The sequence below is a fragment of the Pteronotus mesoamericanus genome, unplaced genomic scaffold (genome assembly GCF_021234165.1).
Source record: "Pteronotus mesoamericanus isolate MK-2021 breed Mesoamerican mustached bat unplaced genomic scaffold, CSHL_Meso_final contig_24, whole genome shotgun sequence".
Lineage (NCBI taxonomy): Eukaryota > Metazoa > Chordata > Mammalia > Chiroptera > Mormoopidae > Pteronotus > Pteronotus mesoamericanus.
Window position 1 is genome coordinate 3,068,450 of NW_026555100.1, and position 23,890 is coordinate 3,092,339.

The following is a 23,890-nucleotide window of genomic DNA, read 5'->3' on the forward strand; positions in this document are numbered from 1 at the left end:
CTAATTACTATGTCACTTTCAATTAATTTAATTATCACAACAATCTTGTTTTATAAATGAAGGAACAGAGGTTCAAAGAGTTTAAGCGACCTGTTCAAGGTCACTCAACTAGCACAAGATTCAAACCAAAGTGCTCTGACTCCAAACTTTACACACTTTCTGTCACCCCAGACTCCTTTTCCAATAGCCAATATTTATATAGTACTTTGCAGTTTTCAAAAATCATGATCACCTTCTTGTCTTAAATGCTACTTAAAGGAATTGCAATATTTATTCACTAAGCAGAGGAGAATCTGTCAGTTTCTGAGCGGAAGGAGAATGTGGAAGGGGAAAAGAGGTGTTTGGGAAAGGCTAGGGCAGCATAAGGCTGGAAGGATTTGCTGGGGCAAGTGCAGGCAGAGAAGTTAGGAGGCTCTGCATCTCTCAGGAGGCTTGAACTTCACCTCTGAACTGGTGAGTCCTTCCCTCAAACTCATTTGCCATTTGCCTGGCAGGAGAAGTGCTGCTTTAAGTAATATTCCTAGAGGAAACTCCCAGAAGAGCAGAGATAATAAAAGTATTTCTTATGTCACTTCTTTCTTTGCATTTAACTTTTGGGAATATTTTTGTTAACTGAGAAGAGCACACCAAGGAACCATTATCACTGATACAAGGAGAAAATGGACGGTAGATTTCCTCAGCCACGTCCTGTCAGTGTCAACAATTTAACTAAACGTATAATAGTCATAACCTCATCAGTGTTAAATTTTCTAGGTTTCTGGCACATATCTCTTCATCTCCCTCATTAAGTTTATAGAGTGTTCTTTGCTACATTTGCTCAGTGTGAGGATTTCAGTTTCGGTTGGCACATATTGGAGTCCAATAGGGGAATGATTTTTCTGTCTTAAGTAGTTAGCAGAATAAGAGTGCACTTGGAATGGACCAATGCCCAAAGCCAGGGACATGGCAAATAATAGTGGGTGGGTTTGAACCCCTCCTTAAAAATCCTGCCCCACTCACCAGGTGGGGGGTCCTACACAGATAAGCCAACCAAGCCCAAAATATGAGTAATAGTGTCTTTTCGTTACCTTCCTTACTCTATGACCAGCACCACTAGTCCCTATTTAGAGACTCCCCTCATTCAGAACCACAGTCCAGAGGTCCTCATTCTTACACCCCGACTAGGAGGGTTGCTCCTCAAATGTAAATCTATCCCCATCTGCCTTTACTTTATCCTAATTTTGACATTTTAGTATTCTGTGCTCAACTATGTCAGATGAAATTGATTATTAAAAATCATTTAGATAATTATTACAGTGATAGTATGCTTGATATGACTTCTCTCCCAGGGGTATCTTCATTTTAAAAAGGACTGCCAAGAGTCAGGAATGCCTTAATCTGTAGAATAAATTCAACTGTACAGAGAGGGTTCGGTAGATCTTCAGGATGGAAGCTCTTCCAGATCCATGGAAAATGTCCTGTGAGAAACAGTTAACCCCATCAATACACAGCCTCAGTTTCCCCTTGTCATACAGGGTTATCATACTGACTTCATGGGAAGATTGTGGTGATTAAACAAATTGGTTAATAATTATTATAAACCTCTCAGAAAGCTATAAAATGTGAAGTTTCTAATGATTTCTCTGCTTTATTGTTTGTATAGGTAACCTACTGGACCTACCTCCATGTTTTCTGAAGAGAAGGGAAACTATCTGGATGGTGAATTTATCTGTCAGTCACACAGGGTTATAACTTCTACTTACACTACTTGCTGGGCCCAAGTACAGATAAATTATCCTTTCTCTAGTTTCACAACTACTCATGAAAATATGGCCCCTATTTCTTGGATGGGCTTCAGAGATGATCAGCTTTAACACTGGCATCAATTGTCCTCTGGTACCACAGTTTGCCATCCCCACACTGTATGAACCAAGGCAGTGTGTGGACCAACTTAAGGACAACAAGATGTTCTTGGTTCTGAGATAAATAACTGAATCAAGGACACAATCCATGAAGAAAGATAAAATTTTCTACTGTTTTACTTTGAATGAGCACTCAATTCCCAACCATGACACATCTTTATATTTTACCCAAAATGGATCTTCACAGATCTTCAAATGTTGCTATCCTGCAGGAGGCAACATTTGAAGATCAACGCAGAGGGCACAGTGTATACCTTCTTTCACTACTTTTCATTCCTAGGATCCATAGACATTAGAAGTCTACTTGATTATCTGTGAAAGTAGTAAGTTTTAGGTATTTGGGGGACATTGAATTATGGAAAAATGAAGGTCTCATAGTTCCTGATCAAAATGTCAAGGAAGATTAGTACTGAAGGATTAGTACAAAGATTCGTACATAGAAGATTAGTACTGAAGGATCTCCTGGGACATTCACTTTATTTTACAGAGCAGGGAACTGAGGCCTGAGATTAAAGCCACATGCTGGAATGAATATGAGGCAGATCTGAAATGAGGCCTTGGGTACTATGCATCCATTCCTTTCCCTCTGTTGTGCTTGCCACCAGCACTAATGCAACCAGGAGGTGCCCTTGTTTATAACTACCCCATCTTACTGTTCCATAGGAGTTAACAAATATCTCATATTCCCACTCACATTTTAACCTTCTTTCTCCCTTACCATGGGCCTTCTCATATTTCCTCCTCAAGTTTCAGGTCAGTGATGTGAACTAATAGGCCTTTACTCAACACTTTTGCAATGACCAGTGGCCACTCAAGTACTTGTCACAAGCACTGCTGTGGTCCATTAGCCAACATGCCAATGCCCTCTGTCATAAAACACAACCATAATGACAGCGGGGAAAATGAGAGAGTGAAGGATAGTTTCTGCAACGAGCCAGCACCATAGGCTGCATGTAGCATGTTCTGTGCCCTACAGTCATGTGTGCTGGAACGCATCAGTCTAGAGAGGGGAGAACAGACCTCACCATGGGAAAGGGAGGAATGCTGCCCTTCGCCAACCATCTCTGAGGTGGCGAGGCCGATGACAGGGTGCAGAGCACACAACTCTCATTGGATGCCAAACATGTGGTCTTGAACCCAAGCAACCAACTTACTCAAATCAAAGAAAATCTAATCAGCAAATACTTTCAATGCCTACTATGTGCATCCAGAGAGCTGTGGTTAGAATGGGTGACATTTAAGTCCTACTCAACCCCCTGAACACCACTACTCTTTGTTCCAGATGCCTGATATTATATTAATTGAATATTCATGTTTTGAACTGAGCATCTGTTGGCATATGTTGATGTGCAGACAAAACCAAAAGTTATAAATTATTTCTTCAGCTCTTTAATGGTACTCTTGTCAAGCTCCCTAGATGGAGGCTGTAAACAGTTTTACTCCAAGCCTCCAACCTTTTCTAAGGCTGCCTCCCCTCTTGCTGTCTCCTGCTCTATCAGAATGCAGGGGAGCTAGGCAGGCCTTGCTTTCTCCCATAGCTGCAGGGAGATATTCAGGTGAGAACACCACCAGAGGCAACATCCTTCTGAAATCAAGGTTCGGTTGCCTCCAGGCTCACAAGCACTCAAGGCCAAGAGGGAACCCTATGCATAATTTGGCATCTGTGGTGCTCCAAGAACAAAGGATATAATATCCCTTTGTTTCTGGATATCCTAAAGTTAAAATGACATCTTGGCTGACGATTATGATTCTGCATGTTTTCATAAATTATGTTATTTCTGAAATTATTTAAAGCCAGCGAATGAATGTTCAGTCACCTCATTTCTGGCACTTCTCCTGTGAGAACTTCCAGAGCCTTTACTAATGCTACCACCAAGAATTGCAGGCATAGAATGAATAAAGCCAAGGGATTTGCCCTTAGCTTGCTTTAGGCCATTTACTGTTCTCATTCTTCAGTAAGAAGAAACAGCCACTAAACTGAGGGTGGGAGGACCTCTCCATATGTGATGGCAGTCTCTGATTTTTCAAGGTCCCCTAGCCATTGTCAGACAGGCTTTGAACACACTCCCATTAGCATGCTCATGTTTGCCTTTCTTGTTCTCCAAGCTCCTCAAAGTCAACAGAGGCTTCATGCCCCCATGGCACTAAACACAAGGATCTGTACAATAATTATGATGGAGTTTATAGACAAGGAAAGAAGGAACTGCTAAGGCCAGGCTTGCTTGTAGCCTTCCTAAAGGGAAATTAGAGGCAAGAAAACCTGGAAATGTGGGTTGCCACACCCTAGACTTGTAACTCCCTCTTCAAGAATGTAAAATCGTGGATCATTTGCCCTTTATACTTAACCCTTCCCACTGGTGAGGGAGGTCTCTGTAGCTAGCCGGCTCCAAGAGCCACTGAGTTTCCTCACTGTCCATACTCAGCTAGTCAACAGCACATTCAGTGTGCTTTTCTCAGACACTTCTGCTCCGAACCTCTGCTTCTTTTACTAGGTACAGAAGTAGGTATGGACAACCTAGAAGTAAGCTTAAAATTTGCACATCTCGGTATGCTGTTCTGTATAGTGCTTTGGGTGAGTTAGAAAAAGGCACTATGCTGGGTATATCCACTTACAGATACATAGCCTGGTGTGTGGAGCCTAGGTCGGGTTTTTATCCTGCTGACTTGCCTCCTTGGTCCATGGAAATCTGTGGTACTTTCTTACCTTTAACACAGAACCTGGATCATGTTCTGAATGGTCTGTCTCCTCTTTTCGGAGCCCCACTCTGATCCCCCTGGCCCTGCAAAATCCCCATGACTGTATTCAAGAAGAAAGCTTCTGAGGCAGCTTCATCAAAACCAAGTTTCAACTCAAAAGTGTAAGCCCCTTTTTATACTCTCAACCCCACCTCCAGCCAAGTAATGACCTCACAGAGGAAAAATTGATTGGAAGAAGGATGGAGGGTATCCACACCTTGTCTTTTCTATGTCCTGCCAATTTTTTGTTTGTATTCTCAACCTTGTAATACTTTTATTTAATTAATTCTCCACTAACTGAATATCTGCCCCAGAATGAAAGGACATAACGCCACTGCCTCTACCCTCCCCATGCTAACTCCTTCATGGAATTTTGTGACCTGAAGATGACCCTGGCCTACACACTAGAATTCTTTACTGTAGAAGAATAATTTCTGCAAAAAAATTTTGAAGTTGTCATTTTCATTTAAAAAATAAGATGATAAAACACACACACACACACAAACCATTATTTGTAAAATGCCTACAGATGATGAGGAGGAATGCGTATCAATATATACACATGCATACAGATGAGTGATGGGGCCCATGTGTATGTGTCCACCCTCGGAGGCCAAGACAAACCTCTTAGAGATGAAGAGAGTGATGGAATATTAAGGAAGATGACAGGAATCAAGACTGATTTCAAATATCTTCTAGCTTTTCCTTCCTCCAGTCCTTCCAGATTAAAAAAAAAAAAAGTATTCTCAGAATTCCATTTAAATTTGATACCTAAATTAGCTTCAAAAAGCAGTCACATGGGTGGCAGAAATGCCAGGGTTAGTAAGCAGGAGTCTCATTGTGGTATGAGAATGATTGCTAGCAAGAGAGGGAGATTTTTGAGTCCTCTTCTGGTATTGCTTAGCTAAATAAACCCTGACACCTCGGTGCCTCGATGTTTGATATCTTAGATTCTTTCCAGAGTTTGCTAGTGTTCTGTGGTTATAGTATTCAAAAATCATGTAGCTTTTTGAAATAATGACTACCATGTCCATGACAACCATCACTGCCACCATTATTATACTGACCTCTTTTGAGAGCAATTTGCAATTACCCAGTTACACCTGTACCTTAAGAAGTGAACAAATAGTGAATTTCCTCATTTTACAAAGAGGAATATAGATAGAATTTTAGTGACTGGACCAATATATTCGAGTGGTGCCAATTTCAAACTTCATAGGTGCCAAAAAGCCCAGTGTAAGACTGTTTCAAAATCTAATGATGGAAGAGCCTTTTAATTGGGTTTCCAAAACAGATGTCAAGGTGAATAATGAAAATTCCAAGAAAAATCTGATCTTCAGAAAGCCTGGGTTCTGTTTATGGTCCTAAGTTTGGTCCATGTTCAGACTTTTCAAATGCTGTTCCAAACACTCTTTAACGCAATAATTTGGGATTACATTCAAACATAACTCAGTGTCCCTTCCCCTTCACAGCCAGCATGCATGTGACTCTTTATACTACACATAACTAATGAAATTGGACATGTCATTTCTTCACTACACAAAAAAATTAGACTCAGTTCCTCAATCCAAAAATATCTTGGATAAGCAGGCTTTTTCTTTTTTAAAAAAAATAGGGAATACTTCAAGTATTTGCATGTCACCCTTGCACAGGAGCCATGCTAATCTTCTCTGGATCATTCTAATTTTAGTATATGTGGGGCTGAAGCAAACCTGAGGAGGTTTTTTTAAGAAATAGAATGGTCAGTGGTAAAAATTACAGGTTTTGCAATCACACAGACCAGCAATAACTTTAAGTATCTATGTTAAGAGAAGGTGGCATCAAGAACTACCCACGTGTGGATTATTCATCCTTTCCCTCATCAGATACATTTGTTGGCACATAGCATGTACTCAATAAATATTTATTGAACTGAATTAATCTATTCTCATATTGAACAAATTTACTTTCACTCGAAGGGGGCTCCATAATCTCTTGGTAACCTGATACTGTGCTCCTTGCAATTTCTTTAAGGGAGAGTTCTGGGTTTGGAATATTGGTGTCTTTGTCCCCACCTCATCCATAAACTTTTCCCTGACAGCTCCAGTCTATTCAACTCCCAATTTTATGACTCCCTGCTGTACTTACTCCAGGTTTCACTCACTTTGGCACATACATGATACCTTATCTTGCTATGTAAAATGTGTTTCATAAACACATCATCCTTCCTATGACTCTATAAGTTCCTCAAGGGCAAAGGCCATGTTTGATACTTATTTTGTGTGTCCCATGGCATGCAACACAATACAGAGCACTAGCAAGCTCTGAACAAATACTCGTTAAATTGATTTGAATTTTAAAGAGAGTGCTGCATTGCCAGTGATGATTTTGTTTCAGAGAACTATCAAGAGGCAGGACTGGCTGTATTCACCACTTATTTCACCCAAATTAAGCCCACAGGCCTCTGCACTTGAAGTGCTAGCTAGGAAGCAGAGGATCAGGAAGCAGCTGCTTACTTTCAACAAAGAGGAGATTGTATTTCAGCAAAGGACTACAGGATTTCACATTTTAGTCACTGGCGACTCTTGGCCAAACCCTTTGGTGTTATCAGGAATAAAGAGCAACCCAGAGATATGTCAAATATCAATTTCCAATTACTTTCCTGTGACACATTTCTGCCACTTGGGAAAACTCCCAAGGGATCTGTTGCCCCTTATCAGCGCAGATCAGGCTTAACTTGCAGTTAAACAGGTAACACTCGGCAGGCAGCACCTGGTTCAGCCTCAATATTACAGTGTCCTCCTTTGACACTCAGATTCGCTTGTGAAGTCTTCAATATTGGCTTACACTGTCACCGGAGACCTGGCCCAAGTGTGAAAGGCCTCCTGATATTATACACCAAACCATATGTGTTGAGGTGGAATGGGAATAACTTTGACACCTGTGAAGAGCTGTTGTCACTAAGGTTTCCCAACTCTTAATTTGCATTGAGATGTTGAACACAGGATCACAGGAACAAAGCCCCATGCAGGACTTTTGCATTTTCAACTCCAGCCAAAGGGAAAAAAAGAGATTCTTTAAAGTCTTACCTTAGATACTCAAAACACAGAATAGCATTTCTACCCTGTAGATCACAGAAGGCAGGCAACAGACTAATTGGAAAAAATCTGTGGTATTAAGGATGTTAAAACTAAGAATCTGAAAAAACCCCAGAAATCACATGCCCCCCTCTTATTACAAAGCAATGGAACAGAATTTGGAAAAACCAGAAAATATCTCCAGGTTCATAAATCAGCCCAGTTGGAGGGAAACACAAATGGCCAGCACCTGGACTCAGCCTTCAACTGGAGCCGGAGAGCAGCCTGAAGAATCCTACTGAGGGGCCAACGCTCCAGACTGTGCTCTGTGATTAATGACTTGAGTGAAAGGTCTCAGTTGAGGCTGAACAATTAACTTGTTCTCTCTACATCTCAGAACTCTCCACAGCATAAATATGTCTTCCCTGATTGTTCCTATTTACCAAAATGCAAAACAGTCTGGGAAGCTTCGAACGTGTCATTGTGAGACTGTTTCTGACAATTGGGAGAGCCCTGGTGTTTGTCAGGACTACTTTCGTCAAATCATCTGTGTTGACTCTGCATGTGTGTCTCAACCTTTCAGTTCCTTTTCAAGTTTAAGAACCACCTCAAATGAGGCAACGGCATTGGCCTGGTTCTGTCAAAAAAAAAAAAAAAAAAAAAAAAAGTCCACAGCTCAGAGGATTGCAAATGGACAGCATATGGCCTGGCTTGTTTCTGGTCATTCCCAAAAAAGTTCTTAGGGAATTGAATGTCCATGAGATTAATGGTTCCCTCCTGTCCTGCCTTTATCCTTTGGAATAGTTTCTCTAATCTCTTTCAGATCCTCTAAAGCATTTAGATTGAACCAATCATTTATCCTGAATCTACAACTGAGACTCTAAGACCTACTAGAACCAAACCAATTCTCCAAACCGCTTTCCCTTTCTGCTGGATGTGAATTCATAGACAGGAAAGACAGGCAGGTACCCCAGAAACTGATTTTGAATGTGGAAGTATTCAAGAGGAAGTACCCAAGGAATCCGGTTGCCTTCTTCATTTGACCTTCCAAAACTGCTTCATTTGTAACAAATGGTCTACCAAAAGTGGTTATGACTACCTCGTTGGGTTTTTGTGAGGATTGGTGAGAAAATGCACACACAGGTGCTGGCACAGTACCTAGAACATGGTAGGTGCATAGTATCATAGATGTGGTTGTTACTAATCAGATTAGCTAATATTGACTAATGAGACACTAAGGGAGTTGGACAAGATGAAGCAGAAATAATCACAGCTTAGAATGTAGATATGAGAAAGCAGATCAATGTGGTGACTCCAAAGAGGATACTTAAAAAGTACTGATGAAGGATACTACCTTCTTGGTCTGACCAATTCATGCAGCCTCTAAATTTGCTTATCTCCATGATGAAAAAATTCTAATTTTAAAAAATGTAGGCAGAGACAAATGTATTTGAAAAAATAAATAAATAAATAAATAAAAATATACTACATCAAGAAAAAAATGAACCAAAGTTGTATAGATGTATAATTAGAATATTCTAATTATCCCAGAATATACCCTGAATATACCCTGAAATTCCTGGTATAATAGCAAGACAGTGAGGCATCCTTCACAGCCTTGTGTGGCTGCTCCAGAGTGAAGTTTGGATCTGCATCCTTCATTCTGCATTTCCTGCATGTTCTTGCTGACCCTTGACACATCACATTCTTTGCATCAATAAGGACTGGTGCCAGAACACACTAAATTGCCTTTGACTACACTTAACTGATATAGTATATTTTTATGATTCTTTCTGGTTGTACCATTTTTCACTTTTGACTTTATAATTCTCTGCTGACTTTAAATAAAGCTTTGCCAGACTAGCCAAGGTGGTTTTTAATAGAGATTTAGGGGCTAGGTTGTGCTGTGGTTTGGATTCAGATTCTACTCCAGCAACAAGGGGAAATTAACTAGGTGGTTTCATTTCAAGTACCCATTTATACTCGAAATAGGCAGAGAATTTATCTTCTTCCAAGCCTTGTAATCATGACACTACAAAGTGATATTCAAGAAATAAAAAATTAAGTAGCAATAGCTTCCACACCACGAAACCACTACACAGTGTCCCTGTAAGCCCAGATGACTGGGATAATATAAAAACAGCAGTGGGATCACTTGCTGAGTGATGAGGAGGAATTTGACCACATTCTGTCCTACGCCAAAGACAATGCTTGTTCTCTGTAAGATGGGGAACTCAAATGACCCTACGGTAGCTACTCCTCCCTGCTCTGTGCTATCCCTAGTCCCCCATGCCTTGTGCCCAGAGGAAACACTAGAAGCCAGCTGGAAAGGTGGCTGGAAAGGAGCGAGAAAGGTGATGTGACTGGCAAAGAAACTGAGTCAGACAAGTCAATCCCCCAAACTGACATCTTTTTACAAGCAGAGCCTTGAGTTAATTATTTCTCAAAAATATAAAACTGGTAACTCAGTAAGATTTTGGTTTTGTCCTGTTTTTCTTTATCATGCAATGCTTGCTTCATTGCAAAGGAATAGGTATAACATATGTAAAATATTGAGACCAATTTTTTTTCTCTTTCTTTGCCTCAAGGAGGGAAGTAAGAGATGCTTTTTGATGAAGTCCGAAGATCATTCTAAGTTACCAGAGAGAGGGCAGGGATAGATGAAGCATCACTAGGGTTCCCTGGGAGACAAACTTTGAGGCCTTACAAAGATCCCAAAGAGACCGACACTTAGTCAATTTGGGATGCTGTAACAAAGTACCATTGATGGGGTGGTTATAAACAACAGACGTTTACTTTTAACAGTTCTGGAGGCTGGAAGACCAAGATCAGGTTGTCAGCATTATCAGGTTCTGATCAGGGCCCACTCCCTGGTTGCAGCCATTTTCTCATGGTATCCTCACTTGGTAGAGGTGGAGAGAGAGAAGAAGAAGGGGAGAGGGCAGGACAGAGAAGTGGGCAGAGAGAGTTCTATGGAGATTCATATATATATAAAATTGATCCCTTTTTCCTCCCTTTTATTCCCTTCCACCCTGCACCACCCCACACCCAAGCATATTCCCCCCACCTTAGTTCATGCCCAAGGGTTGTACATACAAGCTCTTTTGGCTTCTCCATTTCCTGTACTATTCTTTTTTTTTTTTTTTACTCTTTAAAATAGATTTTATTTACTTATTTTAGAGAGGGAAGGGAGGGGGAAAGAGGATGAGAACCATTGATGTGTGAGAGAAACATTCACCAGTTGGCTCCCGTTTGCTTCTTGACCAGGAACTAAATCAACCTGCAACCCAACCATGTGCCCCAACCCAACTGAGCCACACCAGTCAGGGCTGTTATTTGCTTTTCAGTTAAGTTTAAATCCTCGAAGGGTACAGCATTACACGGATTCTGTGTCCAATGGCCTTAGCAGGAAGATTGCTTCAGAATTTAGCACGGACCATACCACTGTTGCCATGAGCACGAGTTACCTTTCCCCAGATGACTCTGGTTTTGTTTGGTTTACCACCAGGAGTCACTGTGTTGTTCTTTGCTTTGTACACATAAGCACATCTCTTGCCCAGATAGAATTCAGTTTCATCTTGAGCATAAACACCTTCAATTTTAGGAAGAGCTGTGTGTTCCCTCTGGTTCCGGAGACCCCATTTATAGCCAGCAAAAATGGCCTTGGACCACAGCCTTCCAGACATACTTGTCGTTGTAGGAGTCCTGTTCCCAGCAGGCTCCACAGGCTTCAAGATAGCGGAAAAAGCTCCTATATTCTTAACCTCCCCCTGCCTAGTTTGTACCTACTATTCATGCTGCTTATTCCCTGTAGCTTTTCCCCCATTCTTTATCCTCCTCCTTCCCTCTGTTTTACTGTTCATAGTTTTTGTTCTTCTTTTTCTTAGATAAGTCCCTTCAACATTTCATATAATAAGGGCTTGGTATTGATGAACTCCTTTAACTTTACATTATCTGGGAAGCACTTAAGTTGTCCTTCCCTTATAAATGATAGCTTTGCTGGATAGAGTAATCTTGGATGTAGGTCCTTGCCTTTCATGGCTTGGAATACTTCTTGCCAGCCCCTTCTTGCCTGCAAGGTTTCTTTTGAGAAATCAGCGGGTAGTCCTATGGGAACTCCTTTGTAGGTAACTGTCTCCTTTTCTCTTGCTGCTTTTAAGATTCTCTCCTTATCTTTAATCTTGGGTAATGTTATTATGATGTGCCTTGGTGTGTGCTTCCTTGGGGCCAACTTCTTTGGGACTCTCTGAGCTTCCTGGATCTCCTGGAAGTCTATTTCCTTTGCCAGACTGAGGGAGTTCTCCTTCATTATTTTTTCAAATAAGTTTTCAATTTCTTGCTCTTCCTCTTCTCTTTCTGGCACCCCTGTGATTCAGATGTTGGAACATTTAAAGTTGTCTCAGAGGTTCCTAAGCCTCTCCTCATTTTTTTTTTTTTTTTTTTTGAATTTTTGTTTCTTCGTTCTGTCCTGGTTAAATGTTTATCTCTTCCTCCTGCTCCCAATCATTGATTTGAATCCTGATTTCCTCCCCTGTACTGTTGGTTCCCTGTTTATTTTTCTTTATTTCATTTTGCATAGCCTTCACCTTTTCCTCCATTTTGTGACCACAGTCAACCAATTCAGTGAGCATCCAGATTACCAGATTACAGTGTTTTAACTGTGCACTTGATAGATTGGCTATCTGTTCATGGTTTAGTTCTATTTTTGGAGCTTTGATCTGTTCTTTCATTTGGGCCATATTTCTTTGCCTCGGGGCACCTGTTACATTGGGAGGGTCAGAGCCTTAGGGAATCACCAGGGCGGGGCAACCCAGGCCACTGTGTTGTGATGCTGTGTGTGTGGGAGGGGTCCGAGAGAGAACAATGCTGCTTGCTTGGCTCTCAGCTGGCTTTCAGTCCCTTCCCTCACTACCCACAAGCAAATTGGGCCCTTCTGGTGCTGATTCCTGGGTGGGTGGATTTGTGTACATTCTAGGACCCCGTCGCCTCTCCAACAGACTCTTCTGTGAGGCTGGAAGTTTCTCCTGCTGCTGCAGCCCCCACAGGTTTTTACCTCCAGGTTTCTGAGTCTTTCTTTTCCCGCCCTGGAAAGCTGGATTGTGCGGTTTGTCTTGTTCCCTAGCTGTTCCTCCATTTATCCACATGCAAATGTGAGACCATCCAGTCTGCCAGCCTCCACCTTGCTGCCTGTCCTCTCTGCCCCAGCAGCCTGTCTCCACCCCTCCTGCTGGTCTGGATGAATGTTTCTTCTGTAGCTCCTTGGTTGTTGGAGTTCTATACAGTTCAATATTCTGGAAGTTCTGGGTATTTTTTGTTTTCTAAATTTGTTGTCCTCTTTTGGTTGTGTGAGGAAGCAAAGGGTATCCACCTATGCTTCTGAGAACAATAATTTTTAAAAGTCTGTGCACCTATTACCAAACTTACAAATAAATAAATCCTTTTAGTTTTCCTATCAGGTTAGATTTTTTTTGCCTCCACCTACTACTGATGGTAAATACCCCCCTGAATTTTAAGTTTTCCATTCTCATGGTTTAATTTACATTGATCTGTATTAATTTACATTGGTTATCTATTTTCTTTTTTTTAATTTATTTCTTATATGTCTTTTTTTTTATTTATTTATTTTTTCAAATACATTTGTCTCTGCCTACCCCCCACCACTTTCCCTTGCCCCGTCCCTCAGCTCTTCCCCTTCGGTTTTGTCCATGAGTCCTTGCTATATGTTCCTTGACTTTCCCCTTCCCTTCCTTTTCCCCACCCCCTCCTCCTTCCTTCTTGTCTCTGTTGGTTTCTTTTCCTTTCAGTGTTGCTGGTCTTATTTTCCTTGCATCTTTGTATTGTTGGTTAGGTTCCACTTATAGGTGAGATCATATGGTATTTGTCTTTCGCTCCCTGGCTTATTTAGCTTAGCATATAAGCATTATTTTCTAAATAAATAGTCATTGAGTGGTTTTGGGAAGGTTAAAAATTCTTTATTAAACTAACCTTGAAATTCAGTGTTTGTACACTGACATATAGGAGTCAACATGTATCTATATTTTCTGTTCCATTCTTATGCTTAACAGCAGGAATATAAAATTAGGGCAGATGGGCATTATCTGGCGTGCCACTTGCTTTTGTAAATAAAGTTTTATTGGAACACAGCCATGCTCATTTGCTTACATATTGCATGTTACCATGACAGAATTGTGTAGTCACAACAAAAACCATCTAGCCCATCTACAGTAAAAGTTTTCTGACCCATATCTTAGAGCATGTCCATTTGCAAGCACAGATATCTCAAGTTCAACATATCTGATCAAATCTGTTCCTCCTAAATACCATTTCTCAGAAAATGGCTGTACCTTCCACAGAGATACTCAGGCCAAAAACTAGGAAGTTATCTGATGTTCTTCTCTCCTATTGGCCATTTACAATCCATCAGTGGACACCACCTAAGTATTCAAACTTCTCATCAACACTTCTATGAAGTGCCTTTCTCTACACCATGGCTAGGTCTTTGTTCAAACCTTATGTTGACTCAGGAAACCCTCCACCTAAGGACAAAGTCTTTTGTGTCCCCAGGTTGCATAATACTTACAGTACTTCAATGCATTTGTCTGAGTTTCTGTCTGCTATCTTGATCTAAAGTGTAAATTCCTTAAGGGCAAAGACACTTGCCATCTCTGCACACAGTACAGGGACTTGTACAGCAAATTTTTCACAACTTAGCCTCCTGTAGGCTGCCTAGTTCTTTTCAGAAACCACTGAGGACTTAATATGGCAGGACATTTGTGGCTGCCATGTCACTAGTCAGCAGGGTTTGGAAATAGTCACTACTCTCCTAAACCTCATGGCCAAGAAAATTGGGGAAAAGAAACTCCTTATTAATATTTAACACAGTGGTCTTCAAACTGTTGTGTGTAGAGGAATTGGTAAAGGATTTCATTAAAAATAAGAGATGCCAGGTGTCAACCCATGCCCACTGAGTCAGAATCCCTGGAGGTAAGTACTCAAGCACATTTACGTTATGGATGTTCCCTAGGAGATTCTTATGTATAAGAAGCACATCTCTAATAATAACAGCTTCCTGAAAATATGCCCCCTAGTTCTATCCCACCTTACCACATTGTCCTTGATGGATAGCTAACACTGCATAGGACTCCACCTGCCCTTAGCTGAGTACCAGAACTTCCCTAAGCTTCTCAACCATCCTCCACTGGACCAGAAAAAGACAGATTTGAGGGGATAATTGCTTTTTTAATTTAATCAGGGCTGAATTCAAATCTTCAGTCCCTGTTTTTCATTGACTTCCTTGCACTCCTGGTTAATGATGGGACCTACTCTCTATACTGATCATCGTTACTGCTGAGCATATCTAAAGTTAAGCATCTCCTGTTATATCGTAGTACTAATCCCTGGTATGTACCATATTTCCCAATGCCTACCTGAGGGAAGAGAAACAAGCATTTGAACAATGAGTGTTTCATAAAATTCTTGTTTTAATTTGAATCTCCACCTTCATTTTCAATATTGCAGATCATTTAATATGTAAAAACAAATGTTAATAGAAGGGTTAGATGAAGAACAATACCAATGAGATGTTATTAGTATTTATTAGAGATTTTTCTTATTAGACTTAATTTTTTCTTAAATTGCATGTGACCCATTATCATTATGCTTGCTGGATAACATAACAAAACAAAATTACCAGTTCACTTTACTCTAGAAGGAAGTCTAAGGTTCCTTGGGTTTTATAACACCAAGCATAGCACAAATTTAAGGGATTTTTTCTAGTATTGCACTCAGTGATTTTTAGGGTCTGTTTTCCCCAGAGGCATGTAAGTACTAAAATTGCATTGGATTGTGTTTTGCTCTCAGTGGGTGAGAAAGTGCATAGTCAATGGGTTATTTGCCATTCTTTATTTCCATTTTAGACAGTCTCATGGAGATATCTCTCAAGTGGTTGTTGAAGATTACTAGACACTCAGGAGTGATCTTGTGTTTTCTCTAAAAGGCATTTATAATCTATAACCAAAGGGGTCATCTAGAAAGCCACTGGTACTTGTGTAATTCAGATTAAAGAGAACAGATTTATTTTTTTCTTTCTTTTTTTGCTAAGAAATGCCAATAGGAAGAAAGTGGATCACATATCTAAACAATATTTATAGGACTACAAATATAGGCAAGCTCTAATATTTGTACTAAACATGATGAACATTTGAAATCAGTATATAGGAGATAAAAAAGACTTTCTGAATATGCAGATCAATTAATTACAAAGAGGCTATACAAAAAATCACACAGTGATTTTGCTATACCTTTATTTATCTATAATAAAAGTACTAAATCCTATAAATGCAGTGTTACTCTGCTTTCAACAAGGCATTTCCAATTAACCATCATTTATTTTCATGCTTCACTAGTACCCTGATAATTGATGCTCATAACAGGATTCCTGAAATACTGAAAATGTCAGTGTTTTCTTGATTCATGAAAAAACAGATTAAACTTTATTCAGTATAGTTGTATTGTTAAGTGCATTTTATTGGGAATAGGCGGTAGCATAGAACAGAAGAAAGGACATAGGCTTCAGTGTCCTTGTTAGATTTAGTTTTGAATCTCAAAAGTATACTTAGTAGTGCTGGGACCTTGGGTAAACTGTACAATATCTCTCTAAGCTTTAGTTTTCTCATATCTAAAATGGGGATAATATCCAGCTCTAGGAGATATTTCCAAGATTAAATGAGACCATCAACATATGTAAAATACCAGCACAGTGACTGGCTCTAAAGAAATCATTCAATAAGTAGTTATTATTAATGCTGATGTCTTCTTTCCCATTCTCAGTAAATCAGAAAGCCATGCATACATTATATACATCTATTTCTTTCCTTTTTTTCTCTGTATCTCTTTATCTACCAGAACATTTGATTCATATGACTATCACATTCTCCAACAGTGAAAGAGCACAGGAAGTTTACTGTGTATTCTCAGAACTGGATTATTTAAATTTGAAGAGGAAAAGGAACATTTTCCCAAAAACTGTTTATCCCTAGTCTTGGGGAAACAAAGTTTCAAAGTTTCCAAAATGGTTACAAATTACCCAAAGCTTCCACACAAAGTTGTGTGTGTAATTTTGTGCTTTTACATAAACTGTATCAGTATGTACAAATATTTTTACTCAAATTGTTTTCTACTCAAAAATATGTCTTGAAGAACATGCTGTGATAGTATTTAATTTAATTCAACCTTTTTAAAAATGCTGTATAGTATTTAATATGATGATTTATTGTACTTTAACCATTCCTTTCTTGATAGGCATATATAATTTTTCTGTATTTTTTTACTACTAGAAAAATACTGTAATAAACATTATTTTGCATACTTCCCATTGGAGATGTGTAATTGCTAGGTTATAGGCTATATGAATTTTATTTGTCTTTTAAATTTGATTTATTTTTTAAAATGATTCAAATTTTAAAGTAAATACAAATATACAGTGAATAGTATTTCTCTCATTCTAGTCTTCCCATGTACCTAGTTCTCCCCATCCATAGGCAGTCATTATTATCCATCTTTCAGGTTTTCTAGAAACATAGATTCTTATCATTGCACTTTGTATGCATAAAGGGTAGCACTCTATGCATATTGTGCTGCATCTTGTGTTATACCCTTAATGATATGCCACAGAGACTTGCATATAACAACATAGGGAAATCCGTAATTCTTTTGACAGAGACATACAATATTCCAGAGATAGGATGTACCATGATTTATGCAGGTATTTCACAATTGATAGATATTTGGCTGTTTTCAATGTTTAGCTAGTACATCTACTCTACAATGAATACTATTGTATGTGTGTTACTTTGCACACGTGCAAGTATTTTTAGGAGTACAATTGCTGATCTATTTTTATAGTGAGTTGTTGGTCACTTTTTTATGTATTTCCAGGAACTCTTCATATATTAGAAAAATATACATAATCTATCATTGTCTATGATACGGTTTCCAAATATTTATGTTCACTGTATGTCTTTTGATTTTGCTTCAGATCTTTTTCTTTCTATGTAAAAGTTCTTTTCTTTTTTTGCTTTGAGAAGTATATGCAATTAAGTATAAATATGTACCATAAAACTAAAGCATGTGTATTGGGTTTCTGATTTAAAATTCCAGCTTTTCTACAGCGTCTTTGTGTGGTCTGATCTGGATTTTATCATCTTTTGACTCTTTTTTTGAAAAAAAATCTTCAACTTATAATAGAAGTGTAAAAACAGTACAAAGCACCTTTTTAACATTTTGAGAGTAAATTGTTCACATGATGCCCTTCACCTCCAAATACAACAGTGTATTTCTTGTAAGTAAGTACATTCTCCTACATAATCATAATGTAGTCATAAAAATCAGGAAATTAACATTGATATATATAATACTACCATCCACTTCTAAGACCCCATTCAAATTTTACTGATTGTCCTAATGATTTTTTTAAATTTTATTTTTCAATTACAGTTTACAGTCAATATTATTTTGTATGAATTTCAAGCATACAGCATATGGGTTAGACATTCATATACTTTGCAGAGTTATCCCCCAATATTTCCAGTGCCCACCTGGTACCTGCATAGCCATTGCAATATCATTGACTATATTCCCTGTGCTGTACTTTACATCCCAAAAACTGTTTTGTAACTGCAAATTTGTACTTCTTAATCGCTTCACCTTTTTCACCCCATCCCCCAATTCCCTTTCCTCCTGGCAACCATCAGTCTGTTCTCTGTATCTATGAGTCTGTTTCAATTTTGTTTGTTTATAATATTTTGTTCTTTAAATTCCACATATAAGTGAAATCTTATGGTACTTGTCTTTCTGTGACTGACTTATTTCAATAAGCATATACCCTCTGGGTCTATCCTTGCTTTGCAAATAGTAAGATCTCGTTCCTTTTTATGGCTGAGTAATATTCCGTTGAATATATGTATCATCACTTTTTATCCATTCATGTTAATGGTCACTGGGATTGCTCTCTTTGCTGCCTATAGTAAATAACACTACAATGAACACAGGTGTATATATATTCTTTCAAATTAGTGTTTTGAGTTTCTTTGGATATGTACACAGATGTGGAATCACTGGGTCATAAGGCATTTCTATTTTTAAGTTTTTGAGGAAACTCCGAACTGTTTTCCATAGTGGTTGCACCAATTTGCATTTCTACCGACAGTGGAATATGTTTATTGATTTGAGAGAGAGAACTATCAATATGAGAGAGAGACATCATTCAGTTGCCTTCTGTACATACCCTGACTGGTGATCAAACCCAGTCTTTTTGATGTACGGAATGACATTCCAATGAATGGAACCACAGGACCAGGGCTCTCATTGTGGTTTTAATTTCTCTGATGATTAGTGACATTGAGCATCTGTTCCTATGTCTACTGGCCCTCTATATGTCCCCTTTAGAGAACTTTTTTTTTAAGAAGCATATTTTTAATAAGGTTAAGTTTTCAAATTTTGATTTTTAAATCAGGGCTTCTGAATTCTTAATTCTGTCTTTTCTCTGAGCATTTTCATGGTTTATTTTTCTTCTTCATTTAAAATTTTAATCCATTTCTAATCCATCCAAGTGTAAGATATGAGTTATGAATCCATTTATTTTCCCAAAAAACAACCGTTTGACCCACAGTTTAAGATACCATGTTTTCATATACTAAGTCCTACATGTAATCGATTTTAGTACGGGACTTCCTATTTTATTCCATTAGTCTGTTGGGTGACTTGTGTGCCAGTACCACATTTTTAAAAATTGTTGATGCCTCACAACACATTTAATACCCAGTAGGACTCTTCCCCCCTCATTATATTTTTTCAGAATTATTCCAGCTATTTTCTTACCATCTAAACTTTAGATCCAGTTTTTCTAAGTTTAAAAGAGGAAAAAAAAATCTTCGGTAGTTACACAATTTCATAATGAATTTATATTTTAACAAAGAGATCATTGACCTATTCATGGTCTTGAGTTTTCCTATGCAAGAACATGGTATGTCTATTCATATCTTCACGTACTCTTTTGTGGTCTTTTAGAGAATTGTAAAGTTTTCTTTGTGAAGAGACTGTATGTTGTTGTTAAAGTATGATTACAATATTCCCAACTTATTACCTTTTATATTGTTTTTGTAAATGAAGTCTTTCATTTCAAATATTTTCTCACTGGTTTTTGTTTTAATATTCAAAGTCTAGTGATTTCTGTATGTATACCTTACTTCCTTACTGAATTCTCTTATTAGTCTTTTAGGTGGTTTAAGTTTCCAGTTGTCAAATCAAATATAATCATTTGTAAACATGATTATTTTGTCATATGTGTTCCATTTTCATGCCTGTAGTTTCTTTCTCTTATCTAATGTCATTGGCTAGTATCTCCAGCAAAACATTCAATAGCAGTGGTGGTAACAGATCTATTATGTTGTCCTTATTTTAATAGAAATAGCTCTAGTGTTTGACCATTAAGTCTGATGTTGGTATTGGACTAAAATAGACAGATTTTACTATATTAAGGAAGTATACATCTATTCTTGTATGCTTTTTATAAAGAATGTTTTATTAGCCCTGGTTGGTGCAGCTCAGTGGATTGAGTGCCAGCCTGCAAGCCAAAGGGTCACCAGTTTGATTCCCAGTGAGGGCACATGCCTGGGTTGTGAGCCATTTCCCCAGTAGAGGGTGCACAAAAGGCAACCACACATTGCTGTTTCTCTCCTTCTCTTCCTCTATCCCCTCCCCTGTCTCTAAAAATAAGTAAATAAAATCTTTTTTAGAAAAGAATGTTTTATTAAATTTGGCCAAAGCCTTTTCAGCATCTACAGACTGATGGCTTTCATCTTTAAATCTATTAAAACAATTCAATAAATAAATCAATATCCTAATACTGAAACTTCATTGCATACTGAGAATAAACCTCACTTGGTCATAATGTTTTACTCTGCTGTTTACACTGCTGGGTGTTGTTTATGATTATTTCATTTAGGAATTTTGCACATATATTCATAAGTGAGTATACTCGTAGTTATTTTCTCTGAAAACTTGTCAATTTTTATACAAAAATTTTATGCACTGTATAAAAAGAATTTGAAAGTACTTATTTATCTATGCTCTGGAAAAGTTTAAATAGCTTTAGAATTTTCTCTGTGGTGTGCAGGGGCCAGATTGCGGGGGCTCATGAAACGTGCACATCTCTTTCCCAGATCCACATAAAGTAATGTGATGCATGTAGCTTGCAATCAGTCATAGTGGGAATATTCATGTTGCAGAAATTGGTAAACACTACTGATCAGGGGTTTTTTTGTGTGTGTTCATTTGTTTGCTTTGTAGAGGTCCTGTTATTAAACATTTAACAGAGCACTTTTGAATAATTTTCTCTCCTGTCTGATAACATTTCCCTGTAAAGCCACCTAGACTTTGTGCTGTTAGAGTGTCCTGATAGGTTTTATGAACTTTATTTTGCCTCTGGAAATCAGTCTGTTTCAATTTTCTACCTCTCTGGACTCAGTTTTGGGAAATTACATTTTCCCTGAAAATTATCCACTTGATTTAGACTTTCAGATATTTTCACAAGGATACATAAAATTGGTTCTCATGATTATTTTAATTTTCTCTTGTTTCTGTGGCTTCCCACTTTTTAAATTTCGCTTCCTCTTTAATTTTCCTTGATTAGGTTAGTGACTTAGTTTTTTAAAAATTAGCTTTTAGAATATTTATCATACTTCTTTGTTTTATTGTAGTTATCCCATTAATATCTGATTTTAGCTTTAACAATTCATTTCTTTTGGTCATTTAGCTGGGTGTATTTTGAGTCAGATGTTTATCTTTCACATTTTTTAAATTAAAAACACTAATATATATGGTTAAAGCCATTTTCCTCTGAGAATGGCCTTACATCCACTTTATAGGTTCTAATAGGTAATCATTTCACCATCGTACTTCTCTGACTATCCCACAGTTTGGGATTGTATGTATGTTTGACTTGAGATTTAAGAGTATTAGAAAATTTCTGGGTAGGTGCAAAATTTCTGCAAGCTAATTTTGTTATTATTTTTTAATTTTACTACACTGTGACCTGAGAGTTTTTGTACTACTTCTATTCCCTGAAATTTATAGAAATTCCATTTGCGGCCCAATATATTATTATTGTAGAAGGTCGTATTGGCCAAAATGGTCAGAGCAATATTTCTGATCGCACATGTTCTCCCAGAACTTTGCCACTCCCCATCCAAAGGTGGAGTCTATTTTCCCTTCCCCTAAACTTGGGCAGGACTTTTGTGACTATCTTGATAAATAGAACATAGCTAAAGTGATGCTGCCTGACTTCTAAGACTTCAGCCATAGTAGAAAATATGGCTTTTGCCTGGTGCTTACTCTTTCCAGGGCCTCTTGCCCTTAGATCTCAGCCACTATGCTATATATAAGGAAGGCCTTATAGGCTACAAAGGAAGACCACATAGAAAGGAACTAAGGACCTCAACTGATAGCCAGCATCAATCACCAGACATGTGATTTTTCAAATGATTCTAGCTCCCAAATTTCAAGTCTTCTGTTAAGTCCTCATATATTATTGAACAGAGATAAGGCGTTTCCCCTGCACTCTTTTGGAATTCCTGACCCATGGAATCTGTGAACATAATATATGTCTTGTGCTTACAGACCTCCTAAAGTTGGTCCTACATTTTGAAACTCTCACATTTATTTGGGGCTGGAATTAACCTCTTCAAGTCTATCCTTCTATCCATCTTGCAGTATACATACTTTCAAATCAACAGCAGTATGTTTTCTTGTTTTGCAGTTAGTTGTTGGTATGGGGTGTGTTTGTTCCCCTACAGGGAGTAGTGTAATATCATTTCTATGATTTCTGCTAACACCTTAAAGTGGCTTCCTGACTTAGACACAGTACATGGCCTACAAGGCTACAAGTTCTGACCTCTGATAGTATTCTGATTTCATCGACACTCCTCCTCCAACCTTGCCCGTCCCCTGCTAGATTACTCACCACACTGGTCTGCTCATTCTACTTCATGTATGCCAGGTACTGTCCTATCTCAAGACCTTCCACTTGCTCTTTTCTCCACCTGTATGACTTTTCCCTCAGATATTCTCAGGTTTTCACCTCATACCTCCTTCAAGTTATTACTCCAATGCTACTTTCTCAGTGGTGCCTACTCTAAGTCTCAAATAATCAACACATACTCCCTTTTGTTTTCATCTTAGCACTTATCGCTAGTATGCTATATGAATTTTATTTTTTATTTTAGTAATCTGTCCTTTCAATAGAATGTAAGCTCTTTGAAGACAGAATTTTAGGTTTATTCATCACCTGTCGCTAATGTTTGGCAGAGTCTTGGCACATAGTATGTGCACAGTAGGCATTTTGTAAAATTAATAAAGTTTTACAGGTTCAGAAGAATAAAAAGAGGCTGTAGAATATGCTCATTATACTATCTTAGTTTCTCCTGTACTTTACAGTTTTCCAGATACTCCAGCTTTCACTGTCCTGCCTACCCTATTCTCCAGGGGACCTTGGCTACTTGATTTACAGACTGTATGAAGTAAGTTCTAGAAAGATTCCAAGGAAGCAGATGAAGAAAAAAAAAAAAAAGAAATTAGACATAAAAAGGAAAGCTCTCTCTTGAGAAAAGATATTTGTGGGAGATGATTGTTACATAGGCTTCTTTAATCAAAAACAAAGAAAGGAACTGCATCTTATCCTCTTTGACTCTCCTTGATTGGGGAGAAACTGATGAGCTATAACAAGATAAATAAAGGAATATAGAGCTAATCCGTAAGAGAGATGACTGTTTTATTGTTCTTACACAGATGTCTGTCCTTAAAACACAAGACATTTTTTTCTTTGGGGGAGGGCGAGAATCGGGGTAAAAGGGCACTTTAAATTGGAATCTCCAGGCAATCTGTGTTTTGGAATTAGTATGGCACTATTTTCCTGGCTTTCCTCTCCCTCCAGTTTTTTAGTTGAGAAACATTTGTCTTTGAACAGCACACAGAGTTTGCATTAGCATCCCTGAGGATAGAACTTTGACCTCACAGACTAAGGAAGCTACAAATGGAAAATTCCAAGTTGCTGTACTCTATTATTTTCATGCTAATGTTTCTGCGGAGAGTATTTAAAGAAACAGATGCACAAGAATAATAGAGAGTTGAGGACTAAGAACT

At 38.3% G+C, this 23,890-nt stretch overlaps 1 protein-coding gene, 1 non-coding gene and 1 pseudogene across 2 annotated transcripts in view; all 3 read right to left on the reverse strand.

The window, feature by feature from the left end:
- LRMDA (leucine rich melanocyte differentiation associated) overlaps window positions 1-23,890 on the reverse strand; it is a 1,077,594-nt gene that overhangs the window by 184,141 nt on the left and 869,563 nt on the right. The gene's annotated exons all lie outside the window — the stretch shown is intronic.
- On the reverse strand, window positions 6,245-6,349 carry LOC129070050 (U6 spliceosomal RNA). The gene has a single exon (XR_008529069.1). It is a non-coding gene; the product is annotated as a U6 spliceosomal RNA (small nuclear RNA).
- LOC129069852 (60S ribosomal protein L35a-like) lies at window positions 10,935-11,422 on the reverse strand (annotated as a pseudogene).